The following is a 12,657-nucleotide window of genomic DNA, read 5'->3' as shown; positions in this document are numbered from 1 at the left end:
GGAGTCGTGGCTTTACATATCGTGGGAGCAAACGCTGTTGCTGTCAAGATAAATAAATCCACGCTACAGCTGAATGGCGTACCTGAAAACAAAAAATGGTTAACAATAAAACATTGCAGAATAGAATACAGTACAAAGGAGCAGAACAATAGAGAGAGAATAGAGAGCGAGAGAGAACAATAAAACGACAACTATTTTTGGTTTTTTTATTTTATATTTTTTTTGGTTTTTTTGGTTTTTTTACTTTTTTTTTTTTTTTTTTTTAACACTTTTTTTTGTAACTTTAACACTTTTTCTGTTGTAACGGTTCCAGCGGTTTGGGTCTCTCAAAATGTGATGGCATCTTGGGAGACCCTGTGAACGTGTGCCTAGCTTGTGCAATGCTGTACCCTGCGCTAATACTCAACTAGTTCATGGTAGCGTTCAAAACACTCACCCTGACAAAGACCAGGATTGCCAGGACAGCGGGGACAATAAGAACGGGTGTCACGCCTAAATCCGCGCTTGGTACAGACACGACATCTTTTTTGGGGGGTTCGTTGGGTAGGGGTACTCGGGAGGACATAAGAATAATGCCTCTCATGCAGCCGGCTTACTGCATCTGGTAGGGGAAGGTGAGGTGGAGCACCGCCTGGATACAGAAGGGCTCTGACGATATCCTCCTGGAATTTGAGGAAGGATCCAGTCCGTCCTGAAGCTTTGTGTAGTACATAAGCATTCAGTATAGCCAATTGGAATAAATAAACAGACACTTTTTTGTACCAGCGTCTGGACTTACGGGCAACTAGATACGGCGCCAACAACTGGTCATTGAGGTCCACCCCTCCCATGTTAAGGTTATATTTGTGGACACAGAGGGGTTTCTCCACAACACCAGTCGCCGTAGAAATTTGGACCGTCGTGTCTGCATGAAGGGAGGTAAGAACGAAAACATTCTTATTATCCCTCCACTTCATAGCGAGCAAATTATTACTGCGCAAGCAGGCTCTCTCCCCCAGCCTAAGACGGGACTCTACAAGCCGCTGGGGAAAGCCCCGGCGATTAGGTCGCACGGTGCCACATGCTCCAATCTGCTGATCAAACAAGTGACTAAAGAGTGGCACGCTTGTGTAATAATTGTCCACGTACAAGTGGTACCCCTTTCCGAATAAGGGTGACACCAAGTCCCACACTATCTTGCCAGCGCTTCCTATGTAATCAGGGCAGTTCTCCGGCTCTACGTGACTATCTCTTCCCTCATAAACCATGAAACTACGTGTATAGCCTGTGGCCCTGTCACAGAGCTTATACATCTTGACCCCGTATCTGGAACGCTTGTTGGGGACGTATTGTTTGAAGGACAAGCGACCAGAAAATTTAATCAGGGACTCATCAACGCAGACAACTTGATCGGGAGTAAACAAGGCTGCAAAACGTTGGTTGAAGTGGTTTATGAGGGGCCGAATTTTGTAGAGCCGATCGTATTCAGGGTCTCCACGAGGACGACAGAGTTCATTGTCGCTGAAGTGCATGAACCGCAAAATCATCTCGTATCGTGCCCTGGACATGGAAGCAGAGAACACGCGCATATGGTGAATTGGGTCAATGGACCAATATGACCGCAACTCACTCTTTTTGGTTATGCCCATGTTGAGGGAGAGGCCCAGAAAGATTTTAAATTCGGAAACCGTAACTGGTTTCCATTGTCTGGCAAGGGCGGACTGGGGAATAGTGGCGATGTGTTGAGCAGCGTACAAATTGGTTTGGTCCACAATAGATCTAAAGAGATCTTCGGTGAAAAACAGTGAGTAAAAGTCAAGTGTCGTAAAATCAACTGTTTCCACGTTAATGCCAGGTTGGCCAGTGAATGGGGGAAGTACGGGTTCTGCAGAAGTGGTGGGCACCCAAATAGGATTGGCGAATTCTGCAGGAAGGGCACTATGGGTACGACGGGCCTGTCTTTGTCTTCTTCTTGGTGGCAGCAGGACACTACTTGTGCTTGCCACCTCGCCAGCTTGAACTGCACTTATGGGACTCGCCACGTCACCACGTGTTACTGCAGTGCTGGATGTAGGTCCAGGGTGTACTAGGCCGCTGGTGCTTGCCAGTTCACCAGAAGGTTGAGCGGCTCTAGTATGTCTCTGCTCCATACGAGTGACCTGCGGTTCCTGCACCTCAACAACAGAATACATACGGGATTGGGCACACCTGTTCTTAACAGCGGCCTCATCTCCGTCGTCAGAGCTATCTGTCATGGAGCCGCTGTCCTCTACAGGATCGTATTCTGAGCCTGAATCTGACAGATGAGTGACGTCCTCTTCACTATCTGTCATGCTCAGAAACGTGTAGGCCTCATCACTAGTGTACCTTCGCTTTGCCATTTTGGGCTCTAAATTTAGGGGTACACTAGTGAGACTCACAGGTAAAAAAGCACCTAGCCTGTCAGCGACTGTTTCAAAACGCTACAAAAAAAACTGTTAGCGATCGCAGGGATCAAGCCTGACTCTGCGAACGCTGCAGTTATGTGTGTTGTGTTTTGTAAGTGACAGTGATCGATCGATACTGCACTTGGGTGGGCTGGGCTGGGCTTGGCGGAGGGGCTAAACGCAGGTGCTAGCGGGTATCTGGGCTGATCCCGCTAACAATGCGTTTTGGGAAACCTAAAATGCTGGCAACGCTAATATATATCTGATCAGATACTATATTACTAAGGGAGGTGTATGCTTTGCGCGTGGGTGTTAGCGGTACTGGCACTAACCTGACGCTGGGGCGACGCAGGCCTTATCTGACCCTAAAAAACTTATATCACCCGCCGGGTGATCAGGGGGTTAAACCTTTATTAGGTAATAAATGGCGGGTGCCCTGAAACAAAAAAATATAACTAACCAACCAGCGTCACCTGTAACAGTTATATGGTGATCACTGGTGAAAGGGTTAACTGGGGGGCAATCAGGGGGCTATGCGGTAGTATATGGGGGTCCCTGACGCTATAAAAAGCTGCGGCGAACCCAAATACTTACCTGCCTATCTAGCGTCACCTGTGACACTAATACAGCGATCAGAAAAAAATCGCTTATTAGTGACACTGGCGACGGGGGGTGATCACGGGGTTAAACCTTTATTGGGGGGGTTAGGGGGGCACCCTAGAGCTAAAGGGGGCTAGCCCTAACTGCCCTAACAGTTATTACAGTCACAAATGACACCAATGCAAAAAAAAAAAAAAAAAAATAAAAAAAAAAAAAAATGCACTTGGTGTCACTGTGACTGGGGGGGGCAGGGGTGATTGGGGGGTGATTGGGGGGTGATCAGGGGGGTGAAAAGTGTGCCTGGCGTGTTCTACTGTTAGTGTAGTGTTAGGTGCAACTCACCGATCCTCTCTCCTCCGTGCCGGAACGAAAAAGACCGACACGAGGAGAGAATACATCACTTCCTCTCCTGTGTTTACATTACAGGAGAGGAAGTGATGTCACGGGGGATTTTCATTCGTCGGGAGCGATCGCGAGGGGGTGGCCATGAATGAATGGCCGTCCCCTCGTCCGGGATCGCTCCCGAACGAATACCGACCGCCGCAGGCACCGGGCGGGGGCCCGATCGGGCCCCCGACCCGCGGGAAGGCAAGGACGTACATTTATGTGCTTATGCCTGCCCGTGCCATTCTGATGACGTACATCGGCGTGAGGCGGTCGGCAACTGGTTAATTACATTCCCACCAAAGTGTACATCACCACTGCGCTACAATCAATCAACACCTCTAACCTCAGCTGCTACTTATACAAAAATGATATCAAACCAGTGTAATAATTCTACTTTAAGGCAAGAAAATTATGGGACACATAGCGCTACGTGTCACATAATTTTCTTGCCTTAAAGGAGAATTATTACACTGGTTTGATAGAAAAAAATATGTATTTGCAAAGTAATTTAAACAAGACATTTCTTGCATACTGCATAGGCATAGACATTTTTGCAGTCTAGCTGTATTGAGGCACCCAAAATCCAAGGAGTACCCTTATGCTCTAAGGGGGCATAAATTATATTACATGACATTCATTTTTTGACCACCTATCACATGTTTGGAGTCCCTGGAGAAACAGAACAGCAGAAACACCCACCCCATCCTGGCTTACATTGGTCTGGTGAAACTGGGACTGGTGTGGCAGCAATTAGGAACACTGTTCCTGGCTTACACTAATCTGGTGACACTGGGACAGGTGCGGTGGCAGTCAGGGGCACTGTTGATTGCTTACACTTGTCTGATGACTCTGTACGGATGTGGTGGCAATCTGCAAAGCTGTTGCTGGTTGCACTGGTCTGGTGTCACTGGGACTAATGTTGCCACAATTAGGAACACTGTTGCTGGCCTACACTGGGGCTGGTTTTGCAGCAACCAGGAGCATTGTTGCTGCCTGCATTGGTCTGGTGATATTGGAACTGTTGTGGCAGCAATCAGGAACACTGTGTCAGGACTGGGCTCTCAGCCCTCCCTTCTCAGTGCTCAGGTTGCTCTGCTGACAAGTACATTTCCAGTTCTCATAGTTCCACAGAGGCTCACCTGGTGATCATTTCCTGCTCATCAGTCCAGCCTACAGCCAGCCCTTTCTGGCTATTTAAACTGCCTGGTTCATTCCTTCCATGCCTTTGCTTTGGTCAAACATATCTAGAGACTCTCTGCTGTGTTCCTGTTGAAGACTAGGCGGGAAGATGCAAGCATTCTAAGAGCTGCGGCTGTTATACACCCTGATGTCCATTATCCTGTATTTACCTGTAAGTTCACTACAATAAATAGCTATTTAATACTTGACGGGCTTCTCTATTTGCTGCCTTATTCTTTCATTGGGTGTTGCTGACCTATTGATCGTATGACCACACTCACTAAACAATTGGAGTTCATGATCTTCATAGCTTCATGTGAGGAGTGCCTGATACAATTTGCATTCCATTACTGGAACATCATCTATCCACTATCAGTGTTTGCAGAGCGAAGCTGTGATTACTTGGTATTGATTAACACATGCCCATCTAATATTACTTTCTGGTAAGCAGATTGGATATACGCTGGGTGTGGTGTGCTTTTCCATAAACACTGAAGCTGGTGAAGGGTTCCTTTTCATCTTTCCCTTCTTGAAAAGACTGATTATTTGATTAGCGCCACATGTGGACTTTTATTTCTTGTTGAAGACTTGCCTGGCCGACGTCCCTTCTAGCTCCTGATCCTGTCTACTGACTCCGGCTATGCTGATCTCTGGCTTCCTGATTCACTTGTTTGTTCTGACTATGAGCTTTGGCTACCATACCCTGGCTATGTTTTGTCTACATTTACTGATTTGTACTATTTTTACCATTATTTTAAAAGGAGTGATTTTTACAGCATTTTCTGTCTCTGTCTGATTCATGGTTCTGACACACTGTTTCTAATTTACACTGGACTGATGACACTGGGATTTGTGTGATGGTGATCAGGAACACTGTTGCTGTCTTACACTGGTAAGTTGATATTGGCCCTGGTGTGGTGGCAATCAGAAACACCTTTTCTGTCTGCACTGGTCTGGTGTGGAGGTGATCAGGGACACTGTGGCTTCTTGTACTGGTATGGTGGTGACCAGGAACACTGACTGGCTGCATTGGTAAAGTGACACTATACTGGTGTGGCAGCAATTGGGGATACTGGCCGGCTGCACTGATATGGTAAACGTTACTGGGGTGGCTAGTAATTAGAGACACTGGTAGGCTGCTTTGTTGGCAGTATACTTATTTTCTCCAACATGTGGAAAAACATGTGGAAAAAAATACAATTGGAGATTACTATGAAAACACTGTTTCCTCTCAAAGTCAATCATAGTGAGAGGAAACGGCGCTGGCTGGAAATATGCAGCTCTTGTTTACATGTGTGATTTCCATGCTTGGTCACAGCAATCACATGGTACAGTACCAATTCCATTGGCCCTGTACCCAGCCCTGTGATCTGCTGTGTCCAATGAACAAACTACTGCTAAGATCCCCTGATCCCACTCTGTGGGTCTCCTGGCATTTCTCAGTGAAACTGAGACAAAAAACAGATTTTAGTGAACTCTACAAGACTCCTGAAGAAATTGATTAAAGGTCAATGAAACCTGTTGAGTCTTTTCTTATTACATATTCCGCCACAATATGTAATAATATACAATTGCAAAATCTGTAATTGATTGCAGTGAAAATAATAATATACAGATGTAGGGATATGAGCTGGGAAGTGTTATTGGGTAGATTTTTAAGGATATGTCTGGTTGAGCTTGGCTGTTTTAAATTAATCAGTTACAATAAAGTTATGTTTATATTGAATTATACCATATAGGAGTGTTAAATGGCACCACTTAAAAATAACAGGTGAGCAAATTGTTGTAATTGGTTAACATGTTTCTATCTTTTTTCTTTGTATATAACACATCTTTTTTGCTTTAGGAAGAGCAGGGAAGGGTTTATATACAAAGAAAAAAGATAGAAACATGTTGGATGATCTACTTTAAGTGCCAAAATGACAAAACTTCATCCCTCATATACATATAAAAAATAAAACAAAAAGGAGAAAAATAGTGAAACTTTAAATGAGGGATTTCACTGCAGACAGATATTGCATGGAGATGTAAATTGATCAAATACAGGTACATTTGAAAATTCCATAATATGGGATACACAATGCGTTTATAGCTAGTAATAAACCATATGCAAAAAAGCTGCCATATACAAGAATACACATACATAACATAAAACTGAATAAAATCTTCGTACATAGATCATATATATTATATATGGGCTAATAAATTGGGTCTACCTTGTCAGAGCCCCCTAAAAAAACTCACGTTTCATGGCTCTTTACCATTCGTCAGGAGTTAGGTGCAGGGATATAGGTATAAATACAAAAGATTTGGATTAATGAATGCTACCCTTTAAACAAGTCAGCTGTGAACTGTGCCCAGCTGATCTCAAGGTAGGAGAAGCCCCAGACAAATTGCCTGTTCCGGGCTGCGGCAGGGTGCCCTGCCCTGACCAAAAAGCGAGCCCAAAGACAGGCCAAATCGACATGGCACATTTCCCATGTTAAGCGCAAGCATAGATGAAAGAAAGACAAGATTGAATGCGTGCATGTGGGGGGTCCAAAAATGGCCTCCCTGTGACTTACGTGTAGGAGTCCAATTGGTGGACTCTGTGTCTCTGATGGTGGACACATGTAGAATGGTCTGTCAATCTGCCCTGACTATATAGGCCAGGTCAAGGGCATGTCCCCTGCCAACGTCATGTGCAACGCCAAATAAAGTGATGGGCGGACAGTGAGTTCCTTCTTCAGCACATGCACCAAAGGTGTAGTTACACCCACCCCGTCTCTCGCGCGAGATGGACTGAAAATGTCCCCGCATTCCAGCATCAAAAGATGCCGTGAGTGGGGAGTATCCATGAAGCCGATGCACAGGGGCACTCTCCCCACTCACATCTCAGTGGCGGGGAGGCACCAATGTGCATCACAGCTCTGGGATCTAGACAAGGTCCACGTGCCCCCTATCCATTTGGGCCAGCCACTGTGGATGTTGCTCATATAGACTAATAGAGACCCAATATAGGTATAAATGTATGGGTACAATTTGCTATTAGTGTGGAAAGGATGTGTATGGTAATTAATTGGTAAAATGGCATGGCAGGTCACTATGAGAAGCAGGTGTCTTTCACCCAAGAAATATAGACAAAAAAGGAATGGGAGCTGACCACCACCGCAATGACAAAACTCCATCCTTAATATACATATAAAAACAGAGGAGAAAAATAGTGGGACTTAAATGAGGGATGTCACTGCAGACAGACATTGCATAGAGTATACATGTAAATTTTATTGATCAAATACAGGTACATTTGAACATTCCATAAAATGGGGATACACAATGCGTTTGTAGCTAGTAATAAACCATATGAAAAAGAGCTGCCATATACAAGAATACGCATACATAGCATAAAACTGACTAAAATCTCGGTACATAGACGTGAAATTCATTTAGTTTTAGATTCGTTCTTCAACTAATTTAGACTGTCAGGAATGGGCTCAGCCCTTCCTTCTCTGAGCTGGCTGCTCAGCTGTCGGCTAATTGCCAGCTCCTATCTCTCCACAGGTACTCAGCTGTTGGTGATATCCTGCTCATCATTCCTGCCTACTTAAGCCGTCCAGCCCAGAGGAGCTCTACCTTCGCCTGAGTCAACATCACAAAGACTATCTCCTGCATTCCTGTTAAAAGACTTGCTTGGCTGACATCCCCTCTGGCTCTAGATCCTGCTTGCTGTTTTATTACGCTCATCTCCGGCTCCCTGACTTTTTGCACGTCTGACTATCCGTTCCGGTTACTGAACTTTGGCTATGTTTTTGACTACCTTTGTTCTATTTACTTTTATCATTAAACAAGTGTGATTTAACTGTACTTCTGTCTCAGTCTGATTTCATGGTTTCTGACATAGACAAATTTGTTAATTCTGAAATATCCCAATTTCCGATTTTTCGTAAATTCGAAATCTCGGAAATTCAAAATCATTCAAAAATTCAGAAATCCGAAAAAAAGAATGAAAATCCGAAAATTCAAAAACCTGAAAATTCGAAACCTGAAATAATTATTCACTAATAATAACTTTACTATTACTAACTATTAAATTGTAGGTATTGGAATTTCCTTTCAAATTTGGCTGTTAGTGAACGTAACAAATACGAATTTATCTGAAGTTACAATTTATCCATAATAATGAATGCCGTATCTAAAAGAAGGGAACGTAACAAATTTATAAAAATAAATAACAAGAATATTAATAATAATAAAAACGTATTATTAGTATATATTATACTTTTTTTCCATTCCATTTGTTTTGATGCAGCATTCTTTATTTCGGATAATTCATAACTTCAGATAAATTTGTATTTTTTATGTTCACTGACAGCCAAATTTGAAAGGAAATTCCAATAACTATAATTTAATAGTTATTATTTAGAATTTTTGGATTTTTGCTCTTTCTAATTTTCGGATTTTCTATTTTTCTATTTTTTTTTCAAATAGATATTGGGCCTACCTTGTCAGAGCACCATTCGCCAGGAGTTGGGTGCAAGGATATAGCTAAAATACAAAAGATTTGGGTTAATGAATGTTGCCCTTTAAAAGAGGGGGAAAAAGCTGTTAGGGAGCAATGGATCTGTACTCACAAGTCGGCTGTGAACTGTGCTCAGCTGATATCAAGGTAGGAGGAGCCCCAGACAAATTGTCTTTTGAATTTACAGCTATATCCTTGCACCTGACCAATGGTAAAGGGCCATGAAACACGAGGTTTTTTTAGAGGGCTCTGACAAGGTCGACCCAATATCTACCCAATTTATTGGCCTATGCATATTATATATTATCTATGTACCAAGATTTTATTCAGTTTTATGTTATGTATGTGTATTCTTATATATGCCACCTCTTTTGCATATGGTTTATTACTAGCTACAAACGCATTGTGTATCTCCATATTATGGAATGTTCAAATGCACCTGTATTTGATCAATAAAATATACATGTATACTCTATGCAATATCTGTCTGCAGTGACAAACCTCATTTAAAGTCCCACTATTTTTCTCCTCTGTTTTTATATGTATATTAAGGATGGAGTTTTGTCATTGCGGTGGTGGTCAGCTCCCATTCCTTTTTTGTCTATATTTCTTGGGTGAAAGACACCTGCTTCTCATAGTGACCTGCCATGCCATTTTACCAATTAATTACCATACACATCCTGATCTACTTTAATTATCAAGCTGGAGACATTAATAAATCCAGGCTGCTAAAAATTAGATTAGGTTTCCATGTAGTAAGAACAGAGGTTCATTCTTTCCACTGTCCACAAGTAACTGGTAACAGAATATTTACTAGGGATGAGCCGAACACCCCCCTGTTCGGTTCGCACCAGAACTTGCGAGCAGGCAAAAAAAATTTGTGCTCATTTTAAAGGCATGTTATTGCAAAATGCATGTTATTGCCATGAAAATTGTTTGGAGACCCGGGTCCTGCCCCAGGGGATATTTATCAATACAAAAAAAAAAGTTGTAAAAACTGCAGTTTTTTTCGTGAGCAGTTATTTTAATAATGCTTAAAGTGAAACAGTAAAAATTAAATATTCCTTAAAATATCGTGCTTGGGGGGTGTCCCTAGTCTGCCTGGAAAATAGCGCAGCTTTCCCGTGTTTAGAACAGTTCCACAGCAAAATGACATTTCTAAAGGAAAAAATGTAATCTAAAACTGCTCACGGCTGTAATGTATTCTCGGGTCCCGGCAATATAGATAAAAATCATTGAAAAAAAACGGCATGGGGTCTGGTACGATCATTAAGGGGAATCCCATACCAAAATGTAAAAAAAAAATTGTACGGGGTCCCCCAAAATCCATACCAGGTCCTTCAAGTCTGGTATGGATAATAAGGGAAACCCTGCACCAAAATGTAAAAAAAAATGGCACGGGGGCCCCCCTAAATACCATACCAGACCTGAACATGGTATGGATTTTAAGGGGAACCCCATGCCAAAATGTAAAAAAAAAATTGCGTGGGCCCCCTCCAAAATCCATACCAGACCCTTATCCAAGCACGGAACCTGGTAGGCCGCAGGAAAAGGGGGGGTACGAGACAGCGCCCCTCCTGAACCGTACCAGGCCACATGCCCCCCCTATTTGAATGGGTATCGGGTACATTGTACCCCTACACATTCACCAAAAAAAGTGTCAAAAAAGTAAAAATGACAGCAGACAGTTTTTGACAATTCCTAAAAAAATAAAAAATGTCCTGTAATGTAAATCCATCCTCGATCACAGCGACGACGACGACCCGAGGTCGTCATGTGACGCCACATAAGGTCAGAGGGGGCGGGGTCCCCCGTTTACTTCACTGGATGGCCCCGTCCTCAGCTATATAACAGCCGTCATGGCAAAAAGCCTGCAGTCACTGGGACGCCTCCCATCGAGGAAGTTTTTCCGATTTTGGTGTTTTTTCCCCCCGTTCATCAGCGCTGAGATCGAAGATAGATGGACAATTTATTTTTAATAAAGGAATTGTCCCAAACCGTTTTACTTTTTTTTTGGTGAATGTGTAGGGGTACAATGTACCTGATACCCATTCACTTGGGGGGAAGGATCTGGGGGTCCCCTTGTTAAAGGGGGCTTCCAGATTCCGATAAGCCTCCCACCTGCAGACCCCCACAACCAACGGGCACAAGTTTTGGGAGGAAGAAGCCCTTGTCCTCATCAACATGGGGACAAGGTTTTGGGACCCAAAACACCCTCCCCATGAAGAAGGCATGTGGCCTGGTTCAGGTGGCTGTTTTTTTTCAATGATTTTTATCCATATTGCCAGGATCCAATAATACATTACACCCGCGAGCAGTTTTAACCACTTCGATACCAGGCACTTATATACTTTCTTGCCCAAGCCAATTTTCAGCTTTCAGCGCTGTCACAAATTGAATGACAACTGTGCGGTCATGCTACACTGTACCCAAACAAATTTTTTATCATTTTATTCCCACAAATAGAGCTTTCTGTTGGTGGTATTTGATCACCTCTGCGATTTTTTATTTTTTGCAAAATTTGGGGAAAAAAATGTTTTTTTTCTTTGTTTCTGTTGAAATTGTAAAATAAATTATAAACAAGTACTGCACTGATGGGCACTGATAAGGTGGCACTGATGGGCTCTCATGATGGGCACTGAAAGGCGGCACTGATAGGTGGCACTGGTATGCGGCACTGATGGGTACTTATGGAAGGCACTGATGGGTACTTATGGAAGGCACTGATGGGTACTTATGGGTGGCAAAAATAGGTGGTATGGATGGGTACTAATAGGTGGGCACTGATAGGTGGCACTGATGGACACTGGGTTACATTACTGGGCATCACTAATTTTATTGCGCCATAGAGGTGCCAGTCAGTGCCCATTTGTGGGCACTGATTGGCATATGTTGGCATTGATTTTCACATGTGGATGGCCATGGGGGATGTCTACATGTTAGTAGCTTCCCTAGTGGTCCAGTGTGGGCATCAGACGGGGGGCTGCGCTGATAAACAATCAGCGCAGACACCCCTGTCAAGAGAGGCACCAATCGGCTCTCCTCTACTTGCGTCTGTCAGATGCGAGTGAGGAAAAGCCGATCAACGGCTCTTCTGGTTTACATCGTGATCAGCTGTGATTTGACGCGGCTGATCAATTGGTAAAGAGCCTCCTTCAGAGGCTCTTCACTGAGATCAGAGTAGCGGTGTGTCAGACTGACACACCGCACCACCGATCACCGCGATGCATGCACCCACAGGCGCGCAGCGGCTGTTATCCTGCAGGACGTCATATGATGTCCAGTCAGGATAACTGAACCACTGCCCGACCGTCATTCTGCTATAGGCCGGGTGGGAAGTGGTTAAATTACATTTTTTCCTATACAAATGTAATTTTGCTCCTCACATTCACAAAACTAAGTATGGCCACTATGCAAGCAGCCTAACATAGTGTGGGGCGTGGACTCAGCCCCCTGAGTCATGATTGGCCAAAGGCACCCCTCTCCCAGTAGAGCATGTTGTCAGAGGCGGCTCTAGGCTTTGTGAGGCCTTAGGCAAATCGTAGACATGAGGCCCCACTCATGCCCATAATGGGAAAAATAATTCAA

The 12,657-nt window shown here is 43.8% G+C and overlaps 1 long non-coding RNA gene across 1 annotated transcript; it reads left to right on the top strand.

The window, feature by feature from the left end:
* The first annotated feature begins 3,679 nt into the window (after nucleotides 1-3,679).
* LOC143982771 (uncharacterized) lies at nucleotides 3,680-8,414 on the top strand. The gene is made up of 2 exons (XR_013274506.1): nucleotides 3,680-5,463; nucleotides 8,112-8,414. It is a non-coding gene; the product is annotated as an uncharacterized LOC143982771 (long non-coding RNA).
* Nucleotides 8,415-12,657: the final 4,243 nt, after the last annotated feature.

This window comes from Lithobates pipiens, unplaced genomic scaffold, assembly GCF_037356315.1.
Source record: "Lithobates pipiens isolate NorthernLeopardFrog02 unplaced genomic scaffold, aLitPip1_a1.2 Scaffold_1, whole genome shotgun sequence".
Taxonomy (NCBI): domain Eukaryota; kingdom Metazoa; phylum Chordata; class Amphibia; order Anura; family Ranidae; genus Lithobates; species Lithobates pipiens.
Note: the sequence above shows the minus strand (reverse complement) of the source record. Positions and strands in the feature narration are given on the sequence as shown.